The 19551-nt window shown below is 35.5% G+C and overlaps 1 protein-coding gene across 2 annotated transcripts in view; it reads left to right on the top strand.

The window, feature by feature from the left end:
• The first annotated feature begins 27 nt into the window (after positions 1-27).
• Positions 28-19551, top strand: part of LOC122518405 (ephrin type-B receptor 1) — a 159761-nt gene continuing 140237 nt past the window's right edge. Inside the window, exons 1-2 of one of the 2 annotated variants that reach the window (XM_043637337.1) lie at positions 28-891; positions 17898-17918. The gene's annotated coding sequence lies outside the window, so the exon portion shown is untranslated. The remainder of the gene's footprint in view (positions 892-17897; positions 17919-19551) is intronic. The other variant, XM_043637328.1, reaches the window with a different exon arrangement.

Genomic DNA, 19551 nt, shown 5'->3' on the forward strand with positions numbered 1-19551 from the left:
CCTGTGTGAAAGTGAACGAAGGTGAAGATTCAAGTGCGCGATTCTAGAAGGGTGCCGATCTCTCGCGCGTGTCCACCTTTCTATCTCTATCTATCGCTATCTCTTCCTACCACCCTCCCCCCACCACCCTCATTCTCTCGCGTTAACCGCGAGTGCCGCGAGTTAAAATGGCGCTCGGCTTCGTCCGCAAGAGCGCTTTTGCGTACAGCATCGCTTCAAAGCGATCTTCTCGTGGCTGGTCGTCATCTTCATCTTCATCGTCATCGTCATCGTCATCTTTATCGTCATCTTTATCGTCATATTTATCGTCATCATCATCATCATCGTCGTTATTATCATCGTAATTGTCATCCTTGTAATCGTTGCCGTTGTTTTTAACGTTGTGCCGCGTTCTCTCTTTGAACGGCTGCGTTTTTTCCAATCCTTAGCGAGTGCAAAGAAGGAGAAGAAGAAGAAGAAGACGGAGAGAAACCTTTCTCCTCGACTCGTCCTTTCGTTCTCCGCGCGCCACCACATCCCGCGTCCTGCACCTTCTCTCTCTCCTCTTCGTTCTACTCTTCTCTCTTTCTCTCTTCTTTTTCCTCTCCTCTCCTCTCATCTCCTCTCCTCTCCTCTCTTCTCTCCTCTTCTTCAGGCCGCGCGCCCCGTCGGAGCCAGCCGGCTCGGGCGGCATTCCGCGAATCGCGAACCCGACCGCCTGTCCTCGCGGCAGCCCGAGAAAACGACTTTGCTTCGTATATACGTTCCTCCGCTCCTTCGAACTCACCGTAGACGACTAGCCCCTTCTCGTGCTTTTTCCATCGTTTTTTCCAACCCATCCATACAACGGAATATCCACGACGCTACCTTTGGATCTACGAGGACGAGCCATCTCTCGCATCTTTCTTACAGGTGAGTTTAACTTTTTCTCATTCTCGGTCGATAACGAAAGTACTTCTTACACTTATTATTTTACAAGACATATCTGTCTTTTTTATTTTATCCTTTTGTTTCTCTTTTTTCTCTTTTTTTTTTTTTTTATTTATTAACGTCTTTTCCGTTTTCTCTTCGTTATTACTTTGCTCAACGTTTTTGTCGGAGAACTGATATCTCGAACGTGTCAGTACTCTCGGGTTTTCTTAACTCTGTCACATAACCACGCGAAAATTGCTATCGTCTTCTCTTCTTTATCTTTCTCTCTCTTTCCAATATACTTCTTACCGACCGAACGCGAAATTAATCCCCCTCTTATGAGTACGCTCTAGGGAAAAACCGGTTTAGTTCTTCGCCTTAGTTCCCTCGGTTAAGAGACTTAGTCGAATTCGTAACTCATATCTCTGTGTGTGCATATATATATATATGGTATATACATACATAATGCGTAAATCGAAAGGATGGTTCGGTCTCGTTTCTTAAAATTCAACTCTTCATTAAACAAAAGTCTTTCAATAGCGACTGAATTTCAAATATGCCTTTTCTTCATCGATAAAAAAGTAGAAAGGAAATTTTCAAGGATACAAGATTGTAAACGTTTTTTTTCTTTTACGAAAAAGAGACAATATTACTCTTCGAGTGTTACTGTTTCTCTTTAGAAGATTTAAAGTGCCTTTTAAAAGAGTAAATGATAATCATAGTAGATTCCTCATATTCTACGGTCTTATATACCGAAATACAATGTGATATTATGTCGTTTTTTTTAAAAGGCGTATAGGAATTAACGAAATTGCAGTTCTGTGTTGAGATAATATCTCGGAACTCGTAAAGGTATCTATAAATATAACATATATACACGAGAAACACCTAAAATCGTTGAACCATAGTGATATCTCTGCTTCAATTCGCAATTTATGCTATATCGAAGGATTTACGATACACTCGACTCATATTGTCAAAGTTTGATAGATCCTCGACGACAAAGTTACGACGTGTCAGTGTCATACGCGATATATGTATCTGTATAGAGAAACACATATAGGGGAAATAGCGATTTGTTATCGAGAAACGATCTCCCAATGATTGTATCATCGATGACTTTTATACGTCCATCCGACGATATATTTACAAAATGTCCCAGAATTTTTTAGCCAAATTTTACATGTATACATGTATATATTTTACTATCAAAATTATACCTATGCGAAAAAATATCATTGATTTAGGTTTTTTAAAACTTTATTAAAAAGTTCTAACGATCCAATATTTTTTCAATATTAGTGTGTTATCGATGGTCGACATTTTGAAATAGCAAGATATATGGCAAGTGATTACGTTGATTTTGGATTTGCTCGTTATCTTGCAATACTCGAAACAGTTCGACCATCGTTTTTTTTTTTTTTTTATTGTATTTCGTGTTTTTGTCATATGAGCTGTTCGTTTGCCAAATCGATTAACTCCATGAAAAAAAAGGTAGAGAAAATTGAAAAAGTAATATACATTGTTATATCATTTATTATTGAACGACCATAAAAATAGTTTTTATTTAATGATTACTTACTTATTAAAGAAATTTATTTCAAATATAAAAAGTTAGACATTAATCAAGTGCTTTTGCACTAAAAGTTTACAAAATTCTAAAATGAAGTGGCCCATATGTTATTTTTGGACATATTTTATTCTTATTCCTATTCGTAAAAAAACTAAAGACATTTAGTATAAAAATGTTTGCCGCATAGAAAATTCAATGGAATTGTTGTCGATAAACGTAAATATTGATTTGTATCCGTAATGTAAATATTTTCATATAGTTACAATGTAGGTAAGTATGCATACACGCATGGATTAAGAATACGCTAAATTGATAAGCAAAGAGCAACCATTTGATAACCCTAGGAATCGAGATGAACGCAGAGTTTTGTTCACATCGACCGATCAATGGACACGCGTTTCTCATCGTTTCGTTTTGACGAGAGATTCTCTAAACTGCAGTATCGTAATTAGCGGATTCAACGGGAATGTCTTTTCATTTATAACGTACGTTTTATTCCTATTCGGGCACAGCATCGAAACATCGTAAAAATGTATGAAATGTTTTTTCATTCTCTTCGTTTCAACGTTCTTCCGATAAATCTACCAATATTCCAGTAAGAGAATGACAGACCAGAAGTATTTGTTTTGTTATTTCTGTTTTTATTTTTTTTTATTGTTTTCTTTTTCATATAGTATTTTGAACAATGTTTTTACGAATTATATTCGAAAAATTAAATAAATCGTTATAACTGTATACATATCTATGTGTGTATGTACATTCGAAAAATTTTTTTATTTTCTTTAGTAAGCATATTTTTTTACATTCAAGAATTTCTATGTAGAGTATGAAAAAATTGTGTAATTTATTTAGCTATCGACTTTTTTTCTGTTTATTTTCGTCAAACCAAAGCACCTTTACTTTCGCTCTATCGAAAGCTTTTTGTTACAGTAGTATAGTGACACGATACTCTCTGAAAACATATGGCATTTCTCTAACTTAAACGGTCGATCGGTCACTGTCAAGACGACGCTCGACTTCGTCGTCAACGTCACGCCCGATCGTGAACAAATCGTTCCATCGTCACCAAATGTCGTACGGAAGATTCTTGTTTTCTCCTACGAAGAACACCATTTTTTAATGTGAAATAGTGTAACAGGTAGGGTCATAATTAAATGCGTGTCAATATTTCGGGTGTTAAATCTAATTAAAAAAACAAATAAACATATATTCTATCTATCTTACTTCTATTGTGTCTTAACACATGCTATTGCACATCTAATGTTAGTACGTCTTGACCTTATCTAATAATTAAGAGGTGAGTTAGGTGAATTCACCGCATGGCCATCACAATCTTTTGATTTCAATCTATTAGACTTTTATTTTGTATTCAACGTCAATGAATAATGTGCGCGATGCAAAATGGATTAGAAACTATTTAAAGTATACCTGGTATTTTCGATCGAGTATGAAATCCGTGTTACAATTTGGAATGGCGTAGGTATGAGGTACGAAGCAGCTACTTTGAACATTTTCTTTAATCATTCATAATTTGTAAATTTTTGTGTGTGCACATTTACTCTTTAATTAAATCACATTCTTCATGATACGACTTTATTCTTTTTTCGTTTTGTAAACAATCATTAAAGTTAACCATTAAAGTTTGTATTTCATATATAAATAGGAGGTAATATTTTTCTTGAAATTTCTTTCTTGAAAGTTGCCTCTCGAAACATGCGAAATATACTCGCATCAGCGTTATACACGGTGAATATGAGAACAATCCAGAGCTGAGAGAGCGCTCTTCCGTTAAAACGCGGTCCATATTTCGGATTTCCTACCGTCGACAAAAATCAGTTTTGTCTTGCTCGCACGGGCGAAATTTATTTTCGCGGAATTACACAAGCTCGATCCGATGGAGCAAATAAATTTTCCCACTACCACTATTTTTGCGTCTACGAAATATGATTGCGCGTCGATATGCACCTTTTGTTTATGTGCACGCATATGTATATATGTACGCGTGTCTCTACACCCTTAAAAATATTCGCATATTTACAATTAGTAAATTGGTAGAACGATTAAAGCCACTTTACAAAACGAACGATTTTTCTTTTTTTTTCTTTTTACTCACGTTGCGCTTCAAATTTAAAAGCCAGAATTTATCAAGCAACGGAAGAAAAATAGTTGTTTCGATTGATGTAAAATTCATTTGTTGCTATACGGAAGAACGATGTGAGATAGTTTAGATTGGAGTATTCTCTCTTTTTCTCTTGCGTTATCTCTCTTTGGTGTGAATTTTGTCAGAGAGCTCAGGAGACGTTAACACGGAAATTGTATTTACCGAAATTCCTAGGACCAATCCTCGACCTGTACCGAGACACGTTCCTTTACAGAAAAGCAAACGTGTGACAGGTGTTATCCGTTATCTCGTTAATATCGAGCGAAACATCGAAGAAAACACGTACTCGTTTTGTTTTATAAATCTATGCATACAAAATACTTTATATTTGTATTAGGATGTAGACCAAAAAAAAAATGCTGGAAGGTGGAAACAGACAGGAAAACGTCATGTTCCTGATGGAAAACGTTCTAGGATCATGTTCTATGATTAGTGCGCACGCTCACCTATACCACTACTACGGTACGACAGTTCGTAGATGAGCCGCCGGTGTTTGAGATTGGCTCTTTGTGCAAATATTTTGCGCGGGCAAACACTCGCTATGACGGATCATATCCTCTCGTCGTTGTCGTCGTCGTCGTCGTCGTCGTCGTCGTCGTTGCATAGTCGGTAGAAACACCAAGGCGACCGTGTCGACAACGGGATTTTCTTCGTTCGTGAAGTTTGCTCGTAATCCTTGGAAGACGTTCGTTCGTTCCCCTCTCCCCTCTCTCTCTTTCTTTCTTTTTTTCTTTCTCTTTCTCGAACGTAGCACCATCGAAGATCAACTTTCATAAGGGCTCCTCGAGTGATTATGATTTCGAGCTGTTATTAAGGGATTATCATTCTATATACAGTGAATTCTCGGATAATGTATGGTACGAAAATGATGGCAGCTTTAATATCTATGTAGATATGTGTATGTATAATGATTGGTATATTTCTAGATGTTGTACAAGCTATAACTGTAGATTACATTAGAAGAATCTTAATACTTCCGTGTAGCACATTCATAGAATCTTGTTTCGAGTAATCCTGGGATGGTTTAATTCTGTTGATTTTTAAGGTCACGGTCCAGCGATTAATAATGACTCATCCGATCGTTTCGAAGATAAAACATTCCTTCTTGAGCTAGTCATTCTTCTGATACTTTTCTTCGAAAAAGGGATATTAACACCTGAAGGTATTACAATTTGAGAATAACTTACCTTATTTTATGATAGATAGAGTAGTATTAGGTATCTTTGAGAAAACAATTTCCCGGAATTTCACCTTTCATCGACGTGACAATCATTTTTGATTTTTAATTTTATATGATATCGTTGATTTAACTCGCGGTGGTTCTACACTTATATATGTCTGTTGAAAGCAAAAGATGGATAGGAAGTGAAAATGAATTTTTATGTGGGATGGTCTCGTCACGAAAACGTCAAGTTACTTTGCTCGGCCGATTGCTATCATCGTGCTACTTGGTGAAGACCTGTTAGGTCAGGTAGAGTGCTAACTTTATGACGGGTGGTCGGTTAAAAAAAAAGAGAAAGAGAAAGAAAAAAGGAAAAAAAAAGAGAAGGGGCAGCAACCCCTCCGTTTTTCTACCTGTTGGCATACAGGTAGCGTGCTCTTGTCGTACGGAGTTTATTTAAGTTCGGTTTGCGTAGCTCGTCACGTTCTACCGAACGTGAAGGAATCGTCGAAACGTTACTTTTCTTGGTGGCTAGAGACACGACAGGGAATATCATTAATTTTTTATTGTGCGACCCTTTTGCTTTTTCAACCGTAGGAACGTACCTACAACATAGATCGGAGATATCTTCGCTATAATTCTAGCTATTTATTGCGATTCTTTTCAAATTGCCCGTGATAAATGAATAATTGTGGTGAATGCAATCGTATTATTCGTAGTTGGAAATTTTCTACCATTGTAACGTATGCATTTAGGTTTTCAATGATTGATAAATTAACATGCTTTTAATGACGCTGTGATTCTTAACAAATCTGATACAAACATTTTTCGACGTTTTTAATATATATACAGTGAATCACAGGATTACTGTCAATTTAAAACAATCAATATTAATAATTAATAATACAATATTTCTAAATTCTTATACGCAGTAGCATATTTTAAGATTATTTCACTTTTAAATTCATGTAAATTTTATTGCTAAAAAGTATTTGTATATAAGAAAAATAAAATTTGACATAATTAGTAAGAAAATTGATCTCATGAGATAGGTCCAATCGTCTCGAAAGCATTAAACGATGCAAAGGAAGACCAACCGAGTACTACTTACAAACATAATAATTGTATTTATATTATTTCGTATCTTGTGAAATAGATTTCTGTATATAAGAATTTTGAAGCTTTGTATTCCAAACAAATATTATTTATTTCAAATTAACAATGGGAGCGGATACGAAATATACTCCTGTAATTTACTATATATATATTTTTGAAAATAACTCTATCGACAAATTCATTTTTGGATATCTACCTTCGATTTATTTATATTTAAGTAGGTATAAAAAAATAAGGACGTTAATATATTTATCTATAATTTTTTTAAAAGAAATCAAAAGGTATCAATGTTCATAAAGCATATAACGTTGGAGGTACGTTGATCTTTCATTAACCTCGTGTGATTCGATTATGTAGCTTTCAATGGATGTTCGCACAAAGATATGTCCCTTACAAAGGGACGCTCGATCATGACGCAACAGAGCGTTATGATCCCGAAGAATTTGCGGAGAGAAGCTTGCTCGCACGCTTTACAAACGCGATTCTCTGAGACCAGCGTAGAAAAGGGGAGGATGTCTAGCGTGTATATGTGTGCATGTCTACCGAAGCATAACTTGCGTTTTATCATTATGTGTATTTACGTACACGATCGAACAATTAGCTATTTTTCTTTATAATATTGCTACTGATAAATATATTTATATTTTCGTAAAATAACGTCAATAATAAAATAATAATAAATAATAAAAAATGTATTATGAAATTATTAAATTAAGTAAATATGTACCATTTTATTATGTATACCGAAAAATTCTATTCGCTTTTAGTGTATAAGTAATTATATGATAACTCAGACAAATGGAAATTTTGGATAGACTTACTAATAAATTTATAACATACAACGTCACTTTTATTTACGAATTATTTGAATATAAAATAATTCCGTAGATATAATTAACGAAAAGCAAGGTAGAAATAAATTATAACGTAAAAAACATGAGAAATACGCGAGAGACCTATAGTTATTTTTTTTTCTCGCTCTTCTCATCGTAATTTTACGTTGGAACTGGAATTAGAAAAAGGATTTGTGTGGTTATCCCTAGAGGGGTGAATTTTCCATGCATGGGTATAATATACATAACATATGCATCTACGACATTAAAGTTTCGTTGTTATGTATTGTTAAGAAGAAAAAGAAGAAGAAGGAAAGTAGGGACCTTGAGAAGAACGCGAATTGAAAAACTCACGCGACACGTTAATCTCCATCGTGGTTGTCCTCGGGGCGTGGATATTTCTCTTCCTTCTCTTTCTCTAGTTTCTTCTTCTTCTTCTTCTTCTCCTTCTTCTTCTTCGAAAAGTAGTCAGGGTCGTTTGAGCAAGAGAGCCGATTCGATACTGCGACGAGAGTGTTCGTCCAGCTAATATAAGCTCGAGATTACTCGAGACGTGAGAACGCGGATCTTAGACGTTTGTCTCCTCTATCCGATTCTCGGATCTGCTTGATAATCGTCGAACCGTTAGACGAAAATGATCGTGGCTGAGCTAAGATGGTACTTCTATCTCTTTCTCTCTTTCACTCGCTCACCCATTTGTATAGACAATGTACATAGGTACACGTTACTGAGAGGCAATCTTGCGATTGGTGCCGAAGATTCGATCAATTAATTATGATTACTAGTATTATTGTATACTGCGAAGTCTCTGGCAACTCGCGAGGTAATTGCATCATGAAAGTGTTACAAAGCGATTCACGTAGTTTCAGTTTGGCTCGAGTCCGCTTGGAAACGATCGAGAAGTTCGGATTTGTAGAAATAGTGAAAGTAGTGCAGGCAACATCAACGGCACTATTACTACCAGAGTACTATTACCAAAGTACTAGTAACAGCACGTCATAAAACCATCGTAGCCACCTGCTTGCTCGTCCTTTTACGTCTCGCTAAAAACGCACTAGTTCTCGAAAACTCGCGAAGCAAAGCTCGGACTAAAGCGAGGGAAAAAGCGGAAGAAATGGTAAAAGTATTGGATTTCAGCTTTCAGTAGAAGAGCGCCTAACGCTCTCTCTCTGGCCTCATTTTTTCCGAGAGGAAAACCTTTAACCCCCTACACGTTTCTCTCTTTCTTTTTATTTTTTTATTTCTATCTCTTATTTTGCTTTATGCTTCTTTTCTTTCTATCTCGTACTTACAAAGCGTGTACCTATGTGTCAAAGGCCGGTGACTTCGATGCTCAAGCCGAAGAGAGAAAAGAACGAAGTGTATACGAGAGAAAGAGGAGGGCGCGTTTTGAGACCATCCCAATACACGCACCACGCGCGCGCGCGCGCGCGCGCACACACACACACACACACATGTATATATATGATAGCCTTACGTATGACGTTCGCCATCGTCTTCGTCGTTCTCATCGTTCTCATCGTCGTCGTTCGAAACAAGTTTTTTATTCGAACGGATCGTTGCCGAACTCGATGAACGCTCATTCGGAAAGAATCGCGCTTCGAATATTTCTTTGCTATACTCTTTCTTCCTTTAGAGTTTTACGAAGATACAAGATTTTGACGAAAATTTTGTCGAAAAATTATCATTCGAATTCTAAGATGTTTATATTAGATAAATGACGACTCACATATTTTATGATTCAACGAATCATGATTAACAATTTAGACGTTGAAAATAAATTTTGATGTAAATTATACCTTATTATCGATTGTTAGTGCTTATAAATTCGACGATTTTATCCAAATTTTTCAGGTTAACGATTTAAAGATGTTAGATAATAAATAAATTTACGAACGTATTTAAATATTTTATACTAACAAAAGAAAATATCTATAAATATTACTGCGTCAAATTGTACACCTTTGAAACAGACCAATTGTTAACTACGTTTAATTATATTATAATGTGGGCGTTTGAAATATCATACGTTACTAGTCTCACACACCCTCGACGTACACTAGACCGATTTCCGATTACATCGCGAACTTGCCGTTGAAATTCCTTCGCATTCCAGTTCTTACATATGTAAATTTATTATCTTTCCGACGTATAATTCACGCTAACCAAGCAAGGATAACTATCCTTCGAGAGAAGGAAGAATTTACGGCTAGAAATTTTTTTTCTTATCTCTTTTTTTTTCTTTTTCGTTATTTCCAAGTACATACAATAAACCAATAAATTTTGTTATATATCTACTCCTTCGAAATGAGTTTGTGTAAAAAGAGAAAGAAAAGTACTGATGTAAAAAGTTGTTATACGTAACAGACTACCTATAAAGAAATCATTTTATTGCATTTCGAAAGGTAGATTGCAGCTGAAAAGAAGAAGAAGAAGAAGAAACTGGAATTCTTCCGGGAGCCTCAAAATTTTGGGGCTCATCGGTCAGCTTTATCGACCGTTCCGAATCTCAGGAACGCATCTCTCTCCCTCTTTCTCTATTTTTCTCTTGCAAGAAGGAAGAAGAAGAATAAGAAGACGGGGTCCGCTTTCTACTTCTTTCATACTAATCTCGACGGTCCATCTAGCATCTAGGGTTACCTGCTTTCCGCACCTACACGCATTTACGCTAACGTCCCACTCGTCCTCGCGTTCAGCTATATTATTATATTACCGGCAAGGTCACGTTTTGACCCGACGAGATACCAGTCGAGATAACGTTCCACAATGATGATAAGATCGTTCCTCTCGACGCGAAATTCGATTTTCGGATACTCTTTACCTTTTTATTTTTTTTGTTTTATTTTTCTTTTTATTTCTTATATTATTATTATTATCATCATCATCATCATCATCATCATTATCATCATCATTTGATATCTTTTTTTCGATCAGCGGAAACTAGTTAGGTTTCTTACGCATCGAGAGAAATAAGAATCTTTGATTTACCGTTGGTCTTTTAATGAGACACATCCTACGATATCGGCAACTTTATGATCTTTTTTTTTTTTTTATTTCGGAGGACGAAGTAACAAAATCACCTTACGTAAGTCTAACATAAGATAGAAAGTATAATTATGTCGAATGATTAACTCGTGTCGAAAATTATTAGTCGAGATCGTTCCACAAGATTGAGAATCTCTTTTGCGTAAGTCAAGAAGGAGTTTATATAAAAAGGAATAGAAAAATTGTATTTCGTTCGTTTCGCAAGGTTAACTCGTTTCATTTCTCGCGTGTTGCTCAAATAAATATCGCGTACGATTTCTCGATAAAGAAAAAGGATGAAGAAAAAAAAAAGAATGAAAGAAGAGAGGGAAATGTATGGGTCTTTAGAAGGAAAGACTCGTTTTTTAGTGTGGTATTCGCCTGAAGAAGGAATTTCAATTTGCGTATCATAGTTTGCACGAATGCGAAAAAGACGGGAAAAGAAAGAAGGAGATAGATAGATAGATAGATTGAAAAGTCCTTTACACGCGTATAAGAAATTCTTGAAATCGTTTTAAGTCTGGACGAAGGCCAATTGATAACCTCCAACTGAGAGTCGAGAAGACAATCTTGAGACACCTGTATTCTTGTATCAAAAATCAACGAAGACGTCGATTAGAGATGATAATGTGATTATTAGAGACAAGACGAGCGTGCGTACAAGTAACCGCTAAGGTTTTCTTTGATTTAGCGACACTCCGGGGTGAAAGGTCTCGCGACCCACTTATCTATCGAACGTTCATGCACTTTCTAGGAGAAAAACTTATCGTACGCTTGTTGTCGTTTATATTTAGTCGCGGATATATCTAAGGGAAGATGTAACAATTCGTAGATTTTATTGGAATATCTCTTACAATTAGATATCTTTATTGTTATAATTGTTTATGATATAAGAAGTACCTGTGAGGTACATTTCTTGCACATTTTTATTTGCTTGATATTTATTAAGACATTATTACTTTTTGTCAGTATTTAAAATAAAATTATTATTTTATTTTTGAAAAGTAATATTTTTTGCTTGTGTTTTAAATAAATAATCAGTATTTATAATGAAGTATCAATTTATAACCTTGAGATAAATCTAATGCAACCTTGCCTCTATTGTAAAAATTGATTATCTATTAACAAATGATAGTTACAGATTATTATTTCTACTGAACGAAATATTTTTTTATATTGATTATTTATTTAAAAAATACTTAACCGCACAAATAGAAATATTTTTGTTCTCATATTTCTTCTTTTTTATTTTACTTGCTGAGGTCTTCATAGGCTTTTCTTAATTTTGGTTTTTTAGTTTAATTTGACATAAAAATTGGGAAGAGCGTTCATTATTGCTGCAAAAGTTCAAAAAACGAGTTCAATATTGCTGCAAAATCAAAGATTATTTACTTGAATTGATGATTAGGAAAGTGAGACATATATATACTATTTTAAAGATTAATCTTTATCGTAGTATTTTTACAAACTCGCAAGAATATTCTATAAAAATTTTATAGAAATCTCTCCAAAATTAATTATTTTTCTCGCTTTGACTTAAAGTAACAATAATCATTTTACGATCCATTAAAAATTGAACGCGACCCAATAGTTGCATTACTCGAGTTAAAGAATAATGGATACAAATACAATAGATCAATGTAACATAAAATAACAAAAAAAAAGTATCTACAAACAGATTCATTAGCCATAAATGCAAGTTACAAAATTACGAGAGTAAAAGGAGAAACGCATTTCAAACGTTCGTTAAAAGTGACGGGATTTGAAACATATTTATTGAATGGAAGAGAGATGGGAGGGGAGTTAGAAATGGTAGAAATGGAGATTGGAATCATCTTTATGGAAACGTCCCTCGTCGTTCGGGTATTTAGCGTTGTAAGTACGATCAATGTATGTGTTGACGAGAGAGTATGCATTTCTCTCTCTCTCTCTTTCTTTTTTTTCCGCTCATGAATTTCTTCGACAGGGTAAATGACGAGTCATTGTTCGTTCACGTGGCAGAGAATTCGGACTTAACGATTGGCACGCGTGTAGACCCCCCTCGTAAGGACGATTTCGTCCAATATACATCAGTGAAGTACGAAGTTAATCGGCAGATATAGTAGTAGTCCTCGTTTCTTTTTTTTCGTCGAGTGAAAAGAAAAATAAAGTTCAATGCAAGTTAAATTCCCAACGATCCGTTACGTTATCGCGATAAAAAAAAATAAAAAGAAAAATGATCATCGTTTCACCCCTGAATCTTCAAACGCGTCATCGTCGATATAATATATGAAGGGAAGAACGTTAGTATCTCAAAAGATTTTTGTATAATATAAAGTTTTAAATTTTCAAATTTTTAGCAATAATAATTAGTAAGAATATTTTTAATTGTAAATAAAAATAGATTATTATTAATTATAGGTATTAGTTAATAATAGAAATACTCAGGATCCTGATTTATATACTCTCTAATATTACAAGATAGTTCCAGAAGTTTTTACTTCACTCCTTTATTCATTTTAAATAGCTAAAGATATTTCATATATGTATATAGGAAAAGAAATAAAAAATGTGGAATGAATCGAAACGGCAAAAAAATTTCATTTTGAGTTTGAATTACATACATTGGAATTTAAATTCGAAGGTGGCTCGACGAATTACCAAGGGCAATTGCGATAATTGGTAGGATTTGATTCGCACGCAATTTCGTCCGCAAAAACACACACACGAACACGCACACATACACACACAGACACACACACACACCATACAAATACAGAGAGGCAGAAAGAGAAAGCGTGGGCCGTCGGCTTGTGCAGTAAATACCAAAAGCAACTACGAGGACGGATTTGAGCTTTATTTTTCTCATTGTTGAGGCCTTTGCTCGTGAATAGAGGATTCGCCTTATTTGCTGCTCGAATTTCATGGGAATCTGGCCAATGGCAGTGCGCGCACCTTTCGTTTCGCGGTGATCGGTGTCCCGGTTCGCGACATGCGCGCGCGCGTACGCACGCACCGACCTTTTTCCCTTTTCATTGGAGGGTCCATTTTTTTGGGAAGTGGGCGTACCTCTTTCCGGTTTTCGCTCCATTGTGTTCCGCCCTGTCTGCTTCTTCTTCTTCTTCCTCCTCCTCCTTATTCGCGTTTCTCCTTTCTCTTGTTGCACTCGTGAAGAATGCAGCGAACTATGCGCGTAACCGCACGCGGCACAGACCTGTCGCACGAACGAACACCAACCATAAAATTTTAACATCCTTTTTAAATTTTTATTACAAATTTTTCAATATTTATATCATGTTTCATTTTTGTTCGTCAAAAATGTTCATATCTATTGGAGCATATTCTTGTTATCATATATAGACAATTGTTTATATATATGAATATAATACCTTTCAAAGGATGTAAATTGTATTTAACTATGTATATATATAAAACGTTATTGTTACAAAAGAGCGTCATTTTATTTTCCATCATACAAGAAAATAATTGTATCGAATATCGGCATTTTGATAAAAGTTTAATCTTTTGTCACACTTATATTTATTATAAACGTGATATCATTTCAACCTTCATTTCACTTTATTTCATAAAAAGGGAAAGAGGAGGTCAAAAAAATGGTTGAAATTTTTGTCTGGTTCTTTCCTAGGTAAGATATTTAGGTTAGAATGAGCATAAATCGAGCGTAACTCGGAAATGTTACTACTTTCGTGGAAACTTTGATCGAGCATAGAGTTTCCGGAAAGTTTTTAAAGCCATACATGTGGATGTACATATACACCTGTAGATATAACTAGATATACGTGTATAAGTAGGGAAACTCGAGGTTATGCCGGTTAAAGTAATTTTTGCGTGTAGTTTAGAAGCAGCAGTTAGATACCGAATTGCCTCGCCGAAGGAAATATTAAAGTCTGTCGTGAGAAATAAAAGAATGATAAAAACGTGTGTAGGTGCAGGTACTGCACATACAGACAAGTTCAAAAATTTGTACTCGTTCTTTCCCTCCCTCTCTTTTAATTTCCTTTATTTTATATACATATACTACTATTGAAACGATATAATGCGCGCGACGGGAAACAAATTGTCTAAGTTTTTACATTGCATTTGGTTTGTTTCCTTCGTGCCTGAGGTACATCGGCACTTTCTTGAGACGCAGATACGTCGTCATCGTCGTCATCGTCATCATCGTTGTCGTTATGGTGGTGGTGGAGGTGACTGTGATGGTGAAGGAGGTGGAAGAGGTGGAGGAGGAGGGAAAAGGAGAGAAGAAAACGAGAGGGCGATGAAACGTACCTCGTCGTCGGCCAATTTCATTCGAAAAAGCCGTAAAGTACAGGTTGGGCTGGCCCACTCGAAAGGAAGGCTCACTCTCTCACATTGTGGCTCGAAACAAAGGGACATTTTTGTGCGCGATCAAAGGAACGAAGAAGGAGGAGAAGGAGAGAAAGAAAGAAAGAAAGAAAGAAAGAAAGAAAGAGGGAATGGACGTGGAACAGAAAGAGAAGAAGAGTGGGAGAGAAAGACGCTTTTAGCGTTACCTATCAAGCGAAAGAGTTTTAGACTTGCTTTCGACACGCTCGAATCAATGATTTCCTCTTCGTAGCAGGCGCCTCTAATGATTTTCTCTTTCCCTTTTCTGTAATAGCATTGGTACCTAGTAGGGCAACTATTGACGACACAGGAATCCGAATTTTGTTATATCTCGAAGTGTAGAAATTGATTCGAGTTTTATTCGATCCGATTGTACAGGTGGCCAAATATCCCAAAGTGATGGCAGATGTATGAAAAATACAAATCTTATAGATTTTAAATCTATACCAATATTTAAGGTATTTTTATAGATCCTGTAAGCCTACATCCTATGCGGTTCTTTGTTGTTAAGAATTGGAAATAATCCTCAAAATCGAGATATTAGTATCATTTTATGACAGTTTGTTTAGAAAATTTAAACTACCTGAAATATTGTAAATACCTGGATAACACCGGTATAATATTTGAGTTATACCTATCTTGGTCTCAGGGATATACCTGAACTGTCGGCTAGTAACAGCTTGTAGTACCTAAGTAAATACTACTATCCGACACAAACAATACTTTTACACTAGATGAGTTTCCAAGAAATGAAAGGAAAAAAAAAAGAAAAGAAAAAAGAAAAGAAAAGCCGCAGCTTAGTTGTATTTATTATCGACGTAATCGTTTACTATCGATAAGATAAAATTCAACTAGGAAAACATAGATATGGTAGCAGACTCTGGTGAGAGAAAAAAGGGCTAGCGGCCAGTCAGTTAGGTCGAGCGTAACAGGTTCGATAACCGCAAGACTTGCTCGCAAAACGTCCTCCTTGTCTTTATAGATTAATGCGAATATTAATAAACGGTGCGTAGCCGTTTGCATTACAAATAGATAGATAACAAGTGGAAAGTAGTTTTTCGTTACTCGAAAAGAAGAAAAGAAGAAAAAGAGAAAGAGAGAAGCGATTCGAAATGAAAGGCGCTAGGAGAGGGGTAACGGGGAGAGGGGGAGGGGGGAGTGAAAGAGAGGAAGGGCAAACCGTTAGAACTGGTGCTTCGTTGGTTCTCTTAGCAAGACTTTTGCGAACTGTTATCTCGTCGAGAAGATCACAAGATTCGGGTCGAGGTTAATCTCTGCTTTGCCGTTCGAGACACCTGCGATTAATTTTATAGCTTTTCCTTTATTTGCTTCTACTATCTTCTTTCACCTGTGTCTCCTTCGCTTACGTTTCAGGTATCATATTTCTTTTCCTTTATATTCTTTTTATTTTCTTTTCCCTTTTCAGAGAGAGAAAGAACATAGAAAAACACATATTTGACGAAATTGATGTTTGTTTTGTTTCTTTTTCTTTGTTTTTCTCATCTTTGTTAATTATTAGGACGAACAGGGGTTGTTCTCTTCTCGCCTGATTCTCTCTATTATTCGAGACCATGTAATCGAAGTTTTTTTCTCCCTTTTTTTGAATAGTCTTTTCGAAAATCGGTTTTCTTTGAAAGTCCTTTTTCTTTAAATTGGAAAACCACGTCGTGGTATTTTATGTAAAGAAAGGGAAGAAAATGTAGAGGGGTGGGAGGGGTTAGAAAGAAAGAGAAAGAAGATTGAAGTTCTCTCAAGTTGGATAGAAGTTAGTATTTCGTTCGGCCACAGTCTCTTCTTCGATCGAACCTTTTTATACATCCCTGCGTAGCGTTGCTTTGTATTCCAGATGATTGGTACGGAAAAGCTAAGTTCCCTGAAAATCGACATTTTCTTTTTCTCTACGATCGAAGTTCAAAGCATCGTTTATGAAAATTCTGCGTTAGTTCAATGGCCTCGGGGAAAGACAAAAGGGCAACAAGAAGCTTCTTTCTAATATTGAGTCTCCCTTCTCTCGTATCTTCTTCTTCTTCTTTTTCTTTTTCTTCTTGGGTTATACGAAAAGTTCGGAAAGAAAGTCTTCGATGATGGTTCCATCTTTTTCGAGTAGCCTTCCTTGTAATGGCATCTGTTTTTTATCATTTTTGCAATTTCAATCGATCCTCCTTCCTATCCCCATACACTTTTTTTTTTCATTTACCTATCGGTATCTTTTATTCATTTTTTTTCTTTCCTTTCCTTTCCTCATTCTCTTTGATAGTTCAAGAAAATCCTTCGAATAAACATTTGATGTTCCGCTACAGCTGTCAGGAAATTTCAAAGTGTATCGAAAAAGACGTATGGAACGTGGAACGAGCCGAGGATTTCTACGCGTGACCCGTTTTAAGATACACCAGGTGTTCTCGAGAGGAACAACCTTTTCGTATGTATAACGAGATTAAATCTTGCGCATCGTGATATTCCGCCGTTCGGGCGACCGATAAAGTTTAAACTTCCTTCGTTCTCTCTAGCTTGTGTATCTTTCCCTTGAATTAATCTTTCCGCTTTGGCGGATCAATTCCACATTGATTTTTTTCTTTCTTTTTTTTTTTTTTTGTAAAATTGATAGAATGGTTATGATTTTTTTTTATCAAAATTCATTCCAGGTTTATTACTTAAAGAATTTTTTTTAACGATCTATTCACGGTCGTCTGATAATATTTTATATAATTAATAACAAATCTTTCTCGTTATTTCCTTTCAAAAATGATAATTAATTAAAACTTTTTAACCGACGTTTCTCAAACTTTTTAGCTGTGCGATTCGGTACAATATGTGAGTTGAATATTTATCTAATTTCCATGACCCCTTTGTAGACCACAGTCACTGTGTATATACAATTTTAAAATGCAGCCGTTACTGTTGTAATTTCGTGAATTCGCAAGAACACTCCACGAGCATTTTTTGGATTTCTACATATTAATTACTAAATGATCGTGGCCAAATGACGAATTTTCAATTTCAAGTTATTACTATTCTTCATTTGATTTTACGATAATTATTATGATAAATATTTTTTTTATTATTATTATTTAAGCTAGTATCTAATTGACTATTTGTACTCAATTCTAAGATATAAGTGGGTAGGTTGTGAAATGCTCTGAGTCTAATATAGAATCAATTTTGTTTTCAATCAAATTCACTTTTATTTCTCGATATAGTTTCTTTTTATTTTATTCTAACTACTTTAACCCGTTTAAATAGCAAAATAGGCATCCAGGAAAGCTATGACCTACTTGTTTGATGGAAATCTCGGTCCTCCGAGCCAAACTTTTAGTTTAGAAAACAAAAAAATCACCGGGGACTAGATTTAGTGATGAATACGAAGATTGAGTTTGATCAATACGAGCAGAAATTCGTGAATTTTGGCCAAGCGAGCAATTGTCAAAGTGTGAGAAAGTGCCGTTATCATAATGGAGCACTTTCTTTTTGTTCAAAAGCGTTACGAATAACTATCGCACAATAACTGATGTGCGAGTTCAAAATAGTTGCAATTTTCAGAGTTATCTTTTAATAATGTATATACAGTTGCAGTATTTTCTTTTTTTTTTTAATACTTACCGTAAACCTTGCGATATATTGGTTAAAACAGTTTAAACGTCTTACAAATACTTATCCTAAAAATAGAATGTATAACCATGTTAATATGATACATATAAATTTACCTAAAATCTCTCCACAGGTCCTAACATAAGTCATACCAATTTACAGATACTAGTATTTATCCTAGTTAATATCACGGTCGCAGTACTGAGATGACGATGACCTAGTAATACCATAATTTGTCTATAACTTAAAACTTTTTTAGCCACATTCACAAGTATACATAAAATGTTAGAAGGTTTAGTGTTAATTACTTTCCTCACTTTAACCTAAGGTTAGAAGGTACCATTTCGCGGCTCGTTAAAAATTTAACGTCGTTCAATACTGGGCCACGTCTCATAGATTGAGGAACCCTGCCCGAAACTATAATACGTTTAACTTGTTAATAGAACTACCATGAGATTAGGGTTTAAAATTTTCCAGAGAATCGAATTAATCGAGTGAAAGTTTCCGGATGAAAAAAGGTATTCATTCATTCAAACGGTTTACTTTTTGACAAAGTATCGGTCACTTTAGGGTCGAATTTGTCCCGGAGTTTCACGGTATTTAACGAATCCCTCCGCTTCTTTTCACTCACACACACACACAGAAACGTTATGTGTAGGTGCGAAATACGACATCCGTATCTCTTCCGGGCAAACATCAAGACGGGTCCGCTTGCCTTTTGTCGGCCTGTTCACGTTTCTTTCCTGCTGACTCGCAACTCGCTCGATCGCACGGTATACTACTCTCGCTTATGTTAGTAACGATTAGTAGTTGCTCTCCCTTTATCTTTTACTTTCTCTCTCTCTTTCTCTCTCTCTCT

The sequence above is a fragment of the Polistes fuscatus genome, unplaced genomic scaffold (genome assembly GCF_010416935.1).
Source record: "Polistes fuscatus isolate 324 unplaced genomic scaffold, CU_Pfus_HIC Scaffold1, whole genome shotgun sequence".
Lineage (NCBI taxonomy): Eukaryota > Metazoa > Arthropoda > Insecta > Hymenoptera > Vespidae > Polistes > Polistes fuscatus.